The 12358-nt window shown below is 40.1% G+C and overlaps 1 protein-coding gene and 1 pseudogene across 3 annotated transcripts in view; one reads left to right on the top strand and one right to left on the bottom strand.

Annotated features, from left to right (window-relative positions):
* LOC137006087 (NACHT, LRR and PYD domains-containing protein 3-like) overlaps positions 1-8115 on the bottom strand; it is a 126994-nt gene extending 118879 nt beyond the window's left edge. For all 3 annotated transcript variants that reach the window (XM_067366509.1, XM_067366519.1, XM_067366499.1), the window contains exon 1: positions 8048-8115. The gene's annotated coding sequence lies outside the window, so the exon portion shown is untranslated. The remainder of the gene's footprint in view (positions 1-8047) is intronic.
* The window catches only part of LOC137007702 (uncharacterized), a 1237067-nt pseudogene that overhangs the window by 1159775 nt on the left and 64934 nt on the right, over positions 1-12358 (top strand).

The raw sequence follows: 12358 nt of genomic DNA, 5'->3' as shown, positions 1-12358 counted from the left end.
GGAACAAGCAGTGGAACAATCTAGTGGACTGGGAGGGGTTTGGCCCGGAGGAGCGGTCCTGGGTTAACGGCGATGACATCCTGGACCCCAACCTCATCGCCGAATTCCACAGGATCCATCCGGAGCGTCCGGCCCCTCGACCGCGTGGAAGACCCCGGCGCCGCCCGCCTCCTCGCTTCAGGAGCCGCTCGCAGGGAGGGGGCTCTGTCACGAATACGACCTCTGTGGCTCCCTCCGATCACCACCTGAGGGCGCCATCCCCTGAATACTAACCATTCCCCGGACTCCATTACCCACTATCCTTTGCTCCCCTGATTAGCTCACCACCTGATTCATATCTTCCTGGACTATAAAAGACTCTTGTACCCACTGCCAGCCGCGAAGTCTTGTTTTGCCCTGGCCAACAATTCTGAGCGTTTATTCCCCGTGTTTAGTTTATCTTGTGTATGACCTTGGACTGCCTTGACTCCTCGATCTAGCTCGCTGCCTGCCTTGTGTTCTGTTTGTTTGCCATCTGGTTTATCCTTCCCTGTCTGCCGCCAGCCCTGACTTCTTGCCTGTTCCTGATACTGAGTTTGCCTTGCCTTCTATATTGCCTTTGCCATTGTTTGACCCCAGCCTGTACGACTACGATTTATTAATAAAGCTGCATATGGATTATTCAGAGTCTGCCCCGTTACAGACCCATAAATGTAAGTATTTTCTTACGGTAAACAGTATTTTAGTAATAAATAATCACTTGTTTTATGTTGCCTTTAATCTTGTGTTCATGTATACGGTTATGTTCTCTGAAAAAAGATTTGTTAAAATCGCTATGAAAAAAGTTCGCTAATGTTTTTTTACTTTATGATAGTTCCACAACATATTTTTTTATATTTTATTGAAACCCGCGTTGATTTGACAACATAAATTCAAATCTGGTGGCAGCTAACTTGTCTTTTTGTTGCATGCCTGATTAATGTATTGTTTTGTTGTGGTTACGTCCATAAATACATGTAGGTTACATGATATAAACAAAACGTGCGTGCATATTCATCAGTATTGTATGTAGGGACTCCTGAGGAAACACGCAGGCTCATACGTTTTCGTGCAGAAAACGAGCAGCGTTTCTTGAAATCGAAATACACAGCAAAACAACTTTGGGAGTGAGTCATCTGTTAAACGTTTATGTTGCTTGTGCCTGATTACTGTGAGATTTGTGCACTAATAGTAAAAATAGCTGTCGCCCAAGCAACAGAGATCACTACAGCTATCGATGGCATCTTAGAAGTGTGTGATAAACATCGGCGCATCTATGACGTAGGAGGTAGTGACGACTTATGATGACGTGTAACGGTATAGTAGTGGTGTCCCATTTCTTAGGAGAATATTTTCAGCCCTACCCCTTGACACTGTTTCAAGGGGCAAGGGGAAGGGGGAAGGGGTATTAAAATAGAATTGGGATTGGGCCTTGTGTTTCCGTGGTTCTTCAGCAGTTCTTCACTGGTTCTTTGGGATGACTGAGGTGCTATAGCACTGTTACCGTATACAGAACCTGTTAAGGCCCTGTATGGTTCTTCAGTGTGTTTTTGGGGTGGTTAAAGGATTAGTCCACTTTTAAATACACTTTTCCAGATAAATTTACTCACCCCCATGTCCAAGATGTTCATGTCTTTCTTTCGTCAGTCGAAAAGAAATGAAGGTTTTTGAGGAAAACGTTCCAGGATTTTTCTCCTTATAGTGGATTTCAATGGCTACCAACAGGTTGAAGGTCCAGTGCAGTTTCAGTGCAGCTTCAAGGGCTTTAAACGATACCAGATGAGGAATAAGGGTCTTATCTAGCGAAACGATCGGTCATTTTTTAAAAAAATGCAACCGTTTATGCTTTATAAACAAAATGTCCTACACCTTCCCTATTACTGTTAGCAGACGAGTGCAGAGAAATATAAATATGTTTGGTCTTTGCTGAGACATTATTAATTCAATTTATGTTATTATTATTATTATATATTGCCCAAACATATGTACCCCATCGTCAGCTCTGCTAATGGTCAGCTACCGGAATGTCTGAAGTTCTTTTCCAAATGTAGCCTAGCCAATAAGTCTAGATTGAGTTATTTCTTTATTCTTTTACTGTAAAAACATGAATTTAGTTTAGGCCTATATCATTTGATGCACTGATCGAAATTACTGAAAATTTGCGTCCGAAACAGCAATTTACACTGCAAAAAATGCTGTTCTTACTTAGAGTTTTTGTCTTGTTTCTACTCAAAATATCTTAAAGTTCTTAAATCAAGAAGCATTTTCTTGACAAGTAAAAAGTTATTTGCTTGTTTTCAGGACAAATAAGTCAAAATTAAGTAAGTTTTTCCTTAAAACAAGCAAAATAATCTGCCAATGGGGTAAGCAAAATAATCTCATTTCAAACCAAGAATAAGCTATATAGTCTTGTTTTCAGTTTGGACTAAGATTATTTTGCGTACCCCATTGGCAGATTATTTTGCTTGTTCTAAGGAAAATCGTGCTTAATTTTGATTTATTTTTCCTGAAAACAAGAAAATCATTTTTACTTACAAGAAAATGCTTCTTGATTTAAGAACTTTAAGATATTTTGACTAGAAACAAGACAAAAACTCCAAGTAAGAACAGCATTTTTTGTAGTGTACACGCTTTATATAGCCTTATATAGCCTATACGCAAATTTGTGTCTAACTTAGAATTTAGACCAGCTAAACGTTAGACCAAAAATATATATAAAAAAATAAAATAAAAAATATAATAAAATAAAAAAATTAAATAATAAAGTAATGAAGAAATTTAATAAAAACAGAAAGACGTCTATTGCTTCAGCCTTATTCAAAGGCCGTGGAAACATGGGTTCGTTTATACGCACTTCAATCCATTCCACACCCGACGTTCACAATAACAACAAAACCTTGTACTTACAGGGTGTGCTTTCTCTGTGAGAATCTTTCTGAAACATCTCAAAAATGAACTCAAACACAGCGAATAATTGTACCTAAAAGAAAGAAACATCTCCATTCGATAAGAAATTTGTAAGTCTGTGCTAAATAAAGAGGCGATCTATCCGCTGGAATGTTGTTTCTGAAATCATGGCCAGTGCTCGTGCTGCTGTTATCAGTTCTCATGGCCCTTGTGCACACGCGCAGTCTTCCACAGACAATTGAGAGTTTCGTTCTGGTAAAAGCACAAAACAAAATGCACACAACGCGTCCTTGCTCTTGATGTACAATCACTGATGAACACCTTTGGTTTTAATGAGGAAATTAGCCTAAATATTTATTCCTGCCAGTATTTTAGTCTGTGATAACAAAATCACTAAACATTAGCATTTAATATTATTCAATAATAATATCAAAAGATACAATGCAATTATAATTCGCCATATGATTCAATCTGTTAAATCTGATATGTTAAATCTGTTTTTGTAAATTGTGTGTGGGGGGAGGGACTCAGGTGCACAACAAATTTTAACACATGACATCACTGCTTGTGGGAGGGGCCCCATCTCATTCTTCGCGGGGTGGGGGGAGGGCCTCACAGACATGCAGCAGGCTACTGGGTGTGTACATGTGCTTCAGACACCGGTCACACTGATGCCATTCCCTGTTGTGTCGATCCAAGACTCAGTGTTGCGGTCCACTTCGAAAGGGAACTTTCTTATTAACAGAGTTAATCTGTAATTTGAGTCAAGAATGACACAATTTTTTAGCATTGGTGAAACTTAAAGAAAATAACGTCTCGGTTACAAAGGTAACCCTCGTTCCCTGAAGGAGACATACTGTACGTCGGACAGACCGATGAATAGGAATCTCGCTAGAGAGGCCGACCTACTTCGAGTGTAACTACAATGAGCCAATGCACATTGGCATGCAATCATATGCATCAGCTGCTCGCCTCACAGCGCGGGTATATAATGAGCAGCAGGTGCGTTGCATCTTCAGGTTTTCGCTGAGGAGCCGAACCAAGCAGGCGGCAGCATTAGCAGGACAACGACTGTGGTGACGGGGCATATGTCTCCGTTCCCTCCTTTAGGGAACGAGGGTTGCCTTTGTAACCGAGACGTTCCCACTCAGTCGTTCGACGTACGTCGGACAGACCGACGAATAGGAATCCCTACCAAAGCAACACAGGAGCTGCCCTCTTCCAGCCCTCTGTTGTAAGCCACCCGAACCCCCTTGCCTGAGGACGGTGGGACAGGGCTAACACACAGAGAAGTTCAATAAATGCTGCTGCTCTTAAAACCCATTCAGTGAGACTGTCGGATAACGCTGGGAAAGCATAACCTTTCGTTAGAAAAGGAATGCTGCGGAAGCCACATCCTTCCCCGAAGGAGTTATGTGGAAGAGTACATATTGTCTAACCTTGTAGGTTGTACAACATATGAAAGAACTGGGGTGACTCCAACTCAATGAGAGATGGGTTCTCCCAGAGGGAAAGACACGGGCTTCGTTTAGGAGCAACCGTGGAAAAAAACATATGGGATCCCCGTAGGGTCATACATATGGAACCCAGGCTAAATCCGGTTCTCAAGGATGCAACGGAGTATAGGCCTGGAGCCAGATGCTCCGGAGGACTCAACAGGGTCTGCCCATAGGGACTTCCTGGAGCAAAAGAGGGCATGTAGCGCAGCAAGCCGACACTAAGCCAGGGCCTCTCCTTGCCTCTGACCTGAGGCGAGAACATGGGAGGAGACTGACTCGACATGAAGGCTATAGTATCTAGCAAACGTGTTAGGTGTCGCCTAGCCCGCAGCTCTACAGAGTCTGTCTGTTAGCGAGGCGCCACGAGCCAGCGCCCAGTAGGATGCTACACCTCTCATAGAGTGAGCATGCAACCTGAGCGGGCAGGGTATGCCCTGAGCTTGGTAAGCCAGGGCGATGGCATCCACTATCCGGTGGGCCATCCTCTGCTTGGAGACAGCCTTTCCCTTCTGCTGGCCTCCGTAACAGACAAAGAGTTGATCTGAAGTCCTGAAGCTTCGAGTTCTGTCTATGTACAGTCGCAAAGCACGAACTGGACAGAGCAAAGCCAGGGCTGGGTCTGCCTTCTCCGAGGGCAGCGCTTGCAGGGTCACTACCTGGTCCCTGAAGGGAGTGGTAGGAACCTTGGGCACATAGCCAGGCCGGGGTCTCACTACCACGTGGCTGTCACCCGGCCCGAACTCTAGGCACGATTCGTCAACTGAAAACGACTGCAGGTCTCCTACCCTCTTGATGGAGGCCAATGCAATCAGCAGCAAAGTCTTCAGAGACAGAATCTTTAAGTCTGCTGAATGCAAGGGCTCAAAGGGAGCAATCTGAAGTGCTCAAAGCACCAGAGCAAGGTCCCAAGAGGGTATAGAGGGAGGTCGAGGAGGATTTAACCGTCTCGCCCCCCTAAGGAACCTGATGACCAGGTCGTGCTGACCAACAGTTTTGCCATCTATGTGTTCGTGGTAAGCGTTGATAGCAGCAGTGTGGACTTTGAGGGTGGAGGGGGGACATAATACGCTCTGGAACAGAAACCATTGCTGCAAGAAGGACAGCACGACTCTGATCGAGCATCTTGGGGGGGTCTTCTTGGCGAGAAGAGCACCACTTGACGAACAGGTTCCACTTCGAAGCGTAAGCACGTCTTGTAGACGGTGCATGTGCCGAAGTGATGGTGTTAAGTACATTGGGTGGTAAGTCACCTAGAACCTCCGCGTCCCGTCCAGGGACCAGACATGGAGTTTCCAGAGGTCTAGACGCGGGTGCCAAAGAGTGCCTCGTCTCTCAGGCTCGCAGAGACCGTAGAAGCGGGACTAAAAATTATTATTTACTAAAACTCTCAAAAGTTTGGTCGCATGTGATCATGTGGACATTAATTGATCTCAAAATTACATGCAAGAAGAGCAGAATGGGGTGTAGGACCCGCCCAAGACAATTTCTGATTGGCAGAAACACTCGTGGGGATGGGTCAGATTGGATTTTGCCTTGATTCCGGCTTACTTTTACAATCGTTCTGCTTGTACATTTACATGCTCTTTGACCACCAAGATCTCTTTCACAGACTTTTCAACTTTTCCGCCTGAGCCTTCATTGAACTTTGCAGAAGGTTGAATTTTTGGCATTATTGTGTTAATGGTGTGATCGCAACAAACGGATGTTGTGCTAATAGTGTTTAGAGTTTTGAAAATGTGACTACAGAAAGAATGAACTGATTAAAACTGTACAAGTGTTTGGTAGTTTAGTACTAGTGCATCTCGAACGTGAAGTTATCTGAAAGCTGATGAGGAGAGCTGTGTAAAGAGAATTGAAGTGTATTGTGAAACATGTCCTACAGATAGTAAAAACTGTAAAAAGTGCAGATGATTTTAATTGTGTTCATCATCCCATCTGTGAATAAATGCTCATGATCTCAGTGTTAAAGCTGTCACTTCAACAGACCAGTATGGGAGTAAACTGGTTGTCAGCGCCACCTGCTGTACTGATGTGAATTTGATCTTCATTCAGCTCTTCATCTATTATTTTACAGTTGGTTTGAAACTATGAAGTGAAAATCTCAAGCACACAACAGATCAACACAGACACGCAATCATCAACTCACAGATCAGACACAATATATGAAATCTGACAACAGAAACCATGAAAGATCGAGGAGGCTTGATATCAATGCAAGATAACGCAAAATCCAAATTAAAATGAAACGTTTTCAGGATAAATAACCAACAGGAAAACATCACACACGATTATGCTTAATAAATCGAGAGTAGAAGAAATTGTTATAATAAATTAAATATAATTCATAGTTCATCTGAATCAACACTGAACTGACTGAGCTGAATAATGACACTACTGTCTTTCAGAGCCACTTTACAGCAAAATCTGAACCATCTCCACAGCTGTTTCCATGACTGATCCTGTTTTTATCACTGTGAAGCTGTTTTGACAAACTACATCAGTCCAGACAAAATCCCAGCCATCAAAACACCAATGATGACAGAGACAGAAGAAGCTGCAGGAGAAAACAGCAACACTTTCAGCTAACTAAAGATCTCCTCTGAGTCTCCAGAAGATCTTCCTCATTTGAACAGACACTTGATTCCAGCAGAGCTGATGGAGAAGAGGATCTCCGGCCTGCTGGAAACAGCTCCAGGTTAACTTTACCAGGTTCAGCAGGTGATACAGTCACTGGTCAAGTCTCGAGTCTAGTTTATTTACAGAGCACTTTACCACTACACTATAGACCAAAGACTCTACAGTCAGTAAAAACACCATAAAACATCAAATATATACATCATAAACATAAAACAAAATAAGGCTCCAAAAACACCAACAATTCAAAGACATAGAAAATAAGGAAGTTTTTAAGTGAGATTTCCACATCTCAATGGAGGAAACGGATCTGTTATCAGACAGAAGGGCGTTACACAACCTCAAACCAGAGAGAGACACACACACACACACACACACACACACACACACACACACACACACACACACACACACACACACACACACACACACACACACACAGGTTTGTTTTGCTATCTTAGTGGGGACTCTAATGGTTTTTATGCTGTACAAACTGTATATTCTATCCCCCTACACTACCCCTATCCCTAAACCTAACCATCACAGGAAACATTCTGCATTTTTACATTTTCAAAAAAACATTATTTAGTATGTTTATTAATCCATTTCCCTCGTGGGGACCGCTGGCTGGTCCCCACGATGTAGGTGATCTCAGGTTTTTATTACATAGTGGGGACATTTGGTGTAATACATGTAATACAATGTAATACAAACCAGAACACACACACACACACACACACACACACACACACCTTCCAGAAAGCAGGTTTGTATCTCAGAGATGTTTCAGTGTTAGTTTACTTCAGATAAATGTCTCTAAGCTTCAGTTGTGTGAAAGCACAGATTATGTGTATAAATTATTATTATTCAGCCCTACTTTTCCCATCTCACATGTCACAGATCTGAATTCAAAAGTGAAAATACTGTATGTATTTATGGACTGTTTTTGAAACTAGATGAGAACAACAAAAGAAAGATGAAACACTCACCTTAAACAATATTTGTAGACTTGTCTTCTCTTCTGAACTGTCATGTTGATCAGCGGCTCTGAAATTTCTTTCTCTTTCTCTGAAAATAAGGAAGTGAAACTGCTTTTAAAAGTGTCAGTAACAGTCAGACGTCTGCAAACGCACTAACTCTTAGCTATTTTTTTTTATCTGAAATCTGTGTTCTCACTAAACTGAACTGATTGGAAGTAGTTTGTTTCAAGTTTTACTTTTTTTTTTAACAAAAGGTTAGAGAGAAAAATACTGTACCATCGTACAACAGTATTACTCACGCTATCAAAAGGGAAACTTGTAATCTAGAACGCAAATGAAGACAAACTTGTTTAGAGGTCTTCAGAATGGCGTGGAAAGACAGCTTGTCCCGTTATAGAAAGACTCTAAAGCATCTCCGCAAACTCATAGAAAATAACTGAAACAATCCACGGTTCTTGTTTAGTACTGTAGCTAGATTAACAAATAAACAGACATCACCAGAACAAAATGTTTCATTACAGTTTAGGGTAACACTTTAGAATATTGATCCTTCATTAATGAATAACTACACAGGAACAAATGAGTAATGCATTATAACACTCTAGTAACTACTATTAACTAACAATAAACTCTGATTTATGAATTAGTAAGTAGGTTGTAGGTGGTAGTTCACTATTAACTAATCAGTAATACTGTTTTTTCATTCCTCCCAGAGAACTACTAACAACTAATATATACAGGTTCATAATGAATGATGCATAATGTATAATTAATTTTAAAGGCCTTGGTAACCCACTAGTAATGACTGAAGTATTACTAAATTATTTGGATCAGTATTCTAAAGTGAAAAACATGATAACTCTCTAATAACTACTGAAGTCTTTGTAAACTTTTGATGTTTTTGTGCAGTAATTCCTTATGATATATTTGATAACACTTAAGTAATTACTAGTGGGTTAAAATTATCTTCTCTTTAGAATACTGATCCAAATAAGAAGTCGTTATTTTAGAGTTATATATTAACTCTTGAGTTATTACTATCCAATACTTTACAAAAACCTCAAAAGTTTACAAAGACTTCAGTAGTTACTAGAGAGTTATTATGCTTTTCGCTTTAGAAAAAAAAAATTGTTACTCAATTTTCTTCTATTAAATTCAGATAAGACGAGGTATTAAGGCGAGACACCCCAGGTGAATAGGGTAAAAAATTAACTAATAGATATCACCATGCTACCCCAGGTGATTGATTTACATTAAAAATTGCAAACATTTTTGTATTACAAGTTTTCTAAAATGTAATGTTTAAATATGCAAATGATGCATTATCTAATTAAATATGCGCTAATTTGTATACATTTCTAGAACAAAAATCTCAGGTTCACAGTTCTCATTTAATTTTTTGGACTTGCTAAGATACATAATATTTTATCTATTTCTGATGCAGAAAAGTTAGTTCATGCCTTCATGACGTCTCGACTAGATTACTGTAATGCATTATTAGCTGGTTGTCCTGCTTCCTCAATAAACAAGCTACAATTAGTACAAAATGCAGCTGCTAGAGTTCTTACCAGGTCAAGAAAATATGATCATATAACACCAATCTTATCATCTCTACACTGGTTACCTATCGAGTTCTGTATCAATTATAAAGTATTGCTAATGACCTATAAGGCTCTAAATGGTTTAGCTCCTGTGTACTTAACCGATCTTCTATCGCCCTACAATCCTTCACGCTCTTTAAGATCACAAAACTCTGGACTTCTGGTTGTACCTAGGATATCTAAGTCCACTAAAGGAGGGAGAGCATTTTCACATTTGGCTCCGAAACTTTGGAATAGCCTTCCTGATAATGTTCGGGGCTCAGACTCGCTCACCCAGTTTAAATCTAGATTAAAGACGCATCTCTTTAGCCAAGCGTTCACATAATGCATCTCATACCAGATCAACTGCACATGACTATCTTTGCTTAATGTTATGAACAGCAGCTACGCTAATTGTTCTCCTTTTGCTTTTCTGTTTTACTGTGACTAGAAAGTTCATCAGCTTCAGTTTGGATCCAGCCTCTTAAGAAGACCTCAGATGACCAACACCTGTGAAGAGACGGCGTCAACTCCTGCGAGGACTTCAGAAGACGCAACATCTGGATCAACATTCATATTCCCAAATTTCTATATATCCTAATTATTGTTAATATGTAACTCATTTTTCCAGGAGCTCATTGCTTCTACCTTCAAGTAAATTGCTTACAGTGTTTGTAAATGAATTGCCTAAATTATTACATTATTTGCTAACTGCATTCTTCTTTAAATTGTAATGTTGACATGCATTCTCTGTAAAGCTGCTTTGAAAAGATATGTATTGTGAAAAGCGCCATACAAATAAATGTGAATTGAACATTTATATCTGAATATTTTAATTTTCTATAGGCTACTTACATCATGCTTGTATTAGTTTTTTATGGGTATTATGAGACTATCTGATGAAATACAGAAATGTTTGACAGAAATGTTGTAAAGAAACAATAATATGACTAGGCTACAGACAAGGCAATAAACTATTATTATATTCATAATTATAGCATAAGGACCCCTCAAAAACAACAGCAAAACCCATTTGAAATGAGCTTCTCCATTTATTTCATAACCAAGGATTTTGGCCTGTGAAACAAGAATAAGAATACAATTTTGACAGTAAGACATTAGTTTAAACAACCAATACATATTGTGACAATTGTTTATTGTTTGTACAATTACACTATTCAATGCATTATTCAGTAAGGTATTTACTGAACTTAAGGTACAGCCTGTGTAGATTATGGTGCAAAAAAAAAAGCAATATAAAGTATCAAAATATAAAAAATCTAATCATTGTAAAAATCAGTGTCAAAATTTCCTCTTCTTGCTCCTCCTCTAGTTATGGACATCAGTAATGTCAGTAAAGTGATATTCCCTTCTTTTGTAATGTCTCTCAGCCCTCTCTCCTTCAGCAGTCCTACTGCTGATTGGCTTACTGCTGAAGGGTGCGTTCACACTTGTCATGTTTGGTTCTATTAAAACGAACCCCGGTGCGATTGCTCGATTAGTGCGGTTAATTTGAACATATGAGAACGCTGCCATCCGAACCCTAGTGCGCATCAAACAAGCGGACCACGACCGCTGAAAAGATGCGTCTCGGTCCGCTTCCAAACGAACTCTGGACTAACGAACTATTATTATTATTATTATTATTCTAAAAAGGACAGAATCCTTAGCATGACAGTTTTTCTTGTCATAGTCGTGAGTTTGCTCATCACAGGCATCAGACGCGCGTCTCCATGCAGCAGATCGTTTGTGTGTGTGTCGGATGGATTCCCGCCGCTGTTTTGACTACTTTACACATTTTATAAGCTCTTCACGAGTTCCCAGCTGGCCAAAATACCATCACATGCAGGTTACACACACACAACGAGCGCATTTACCTCAGCAAACAGCTTTGTTTTGGATGTTCGGTTAGTTCCGTCTCAAAATAGGCAATACAATAATCCAACCAATCACGTTGTGAATGTATCCCTATGCCTTTAGATTCAGTATCTTTTGGTTCGAAATAAAATTGCCAATCTGAACGCTAATCGGACCAGGACTATCTGTTAACCAGATCTTGTCCCAAATTGAGTATCTTCTGCTTGTTAAATACATGGTAATACCCCTCACATTTCCAAGAGTGTGCTTTGGCATGCATCACTGGCAGAAAAGGATGCATGTCCAGTAAAGACTGCAGCTCGGGGCAGTGCTTAGAAATGTGTTGGAGATACAGGAAGTATTTGCAGGCGACAGAAGAATTTGATGTTCCCTTCTGACATATCTGCGAGTTTTTTCTTCAGAAAAAGGGGGTACGCAAAAATTAAGACCATTAGGAGAATGCCATGACGACAGACAGTGATCTCTAACCCCTCCAAGTTTGCTGCTTGATTTTTTTTTTGGCCAGTTTTTTAGCTGCTATTCAGTGTGATGCACCGCACAATCCTCTTCCTGACACCTAGATCATATAAATTATATACACTTTTTAAAAAAACTCAAAAGACCACTGCTAAATAGACCACTCTAAATGTGTCAGACCTTTACAGCTGATCAACAAAAAGGTTTAAATATTTACAGAACGTTCACATTAGCTTCTGTAAGATTTCTTAGAAATGATAAATGCTTTAAACAAACAAAGCATATAAGAAGTATATAAATATAAAAAGTGATGCGCAAGGCACTTGACCATGCTTTATTTTTTGACGCATTGGGAGTAGATAACCAAGCATTAATGACAGCGATGAGCTAAAGGCAGTCACACACT

Source organism: Chanodichthys erythropterus, chromosome 3, assembly GCF_024489055.1.
Source record: "Chanodichthys erythropterus isolate Z2021 chromosome 3, ASM2448905v1, whole genome shotgun sequence".
In the NCBI taxonomy this organism is placed as follows: Eukaryota; Metazoa; Chordata; class Actinopteri; order Cypriniformes; family Xenocyprididae; genus Chanodichthys; species Chanodichthys erythropterus.
This window is presented reverse-complemented; position numbering and strand designations above follow the sequence as displayed.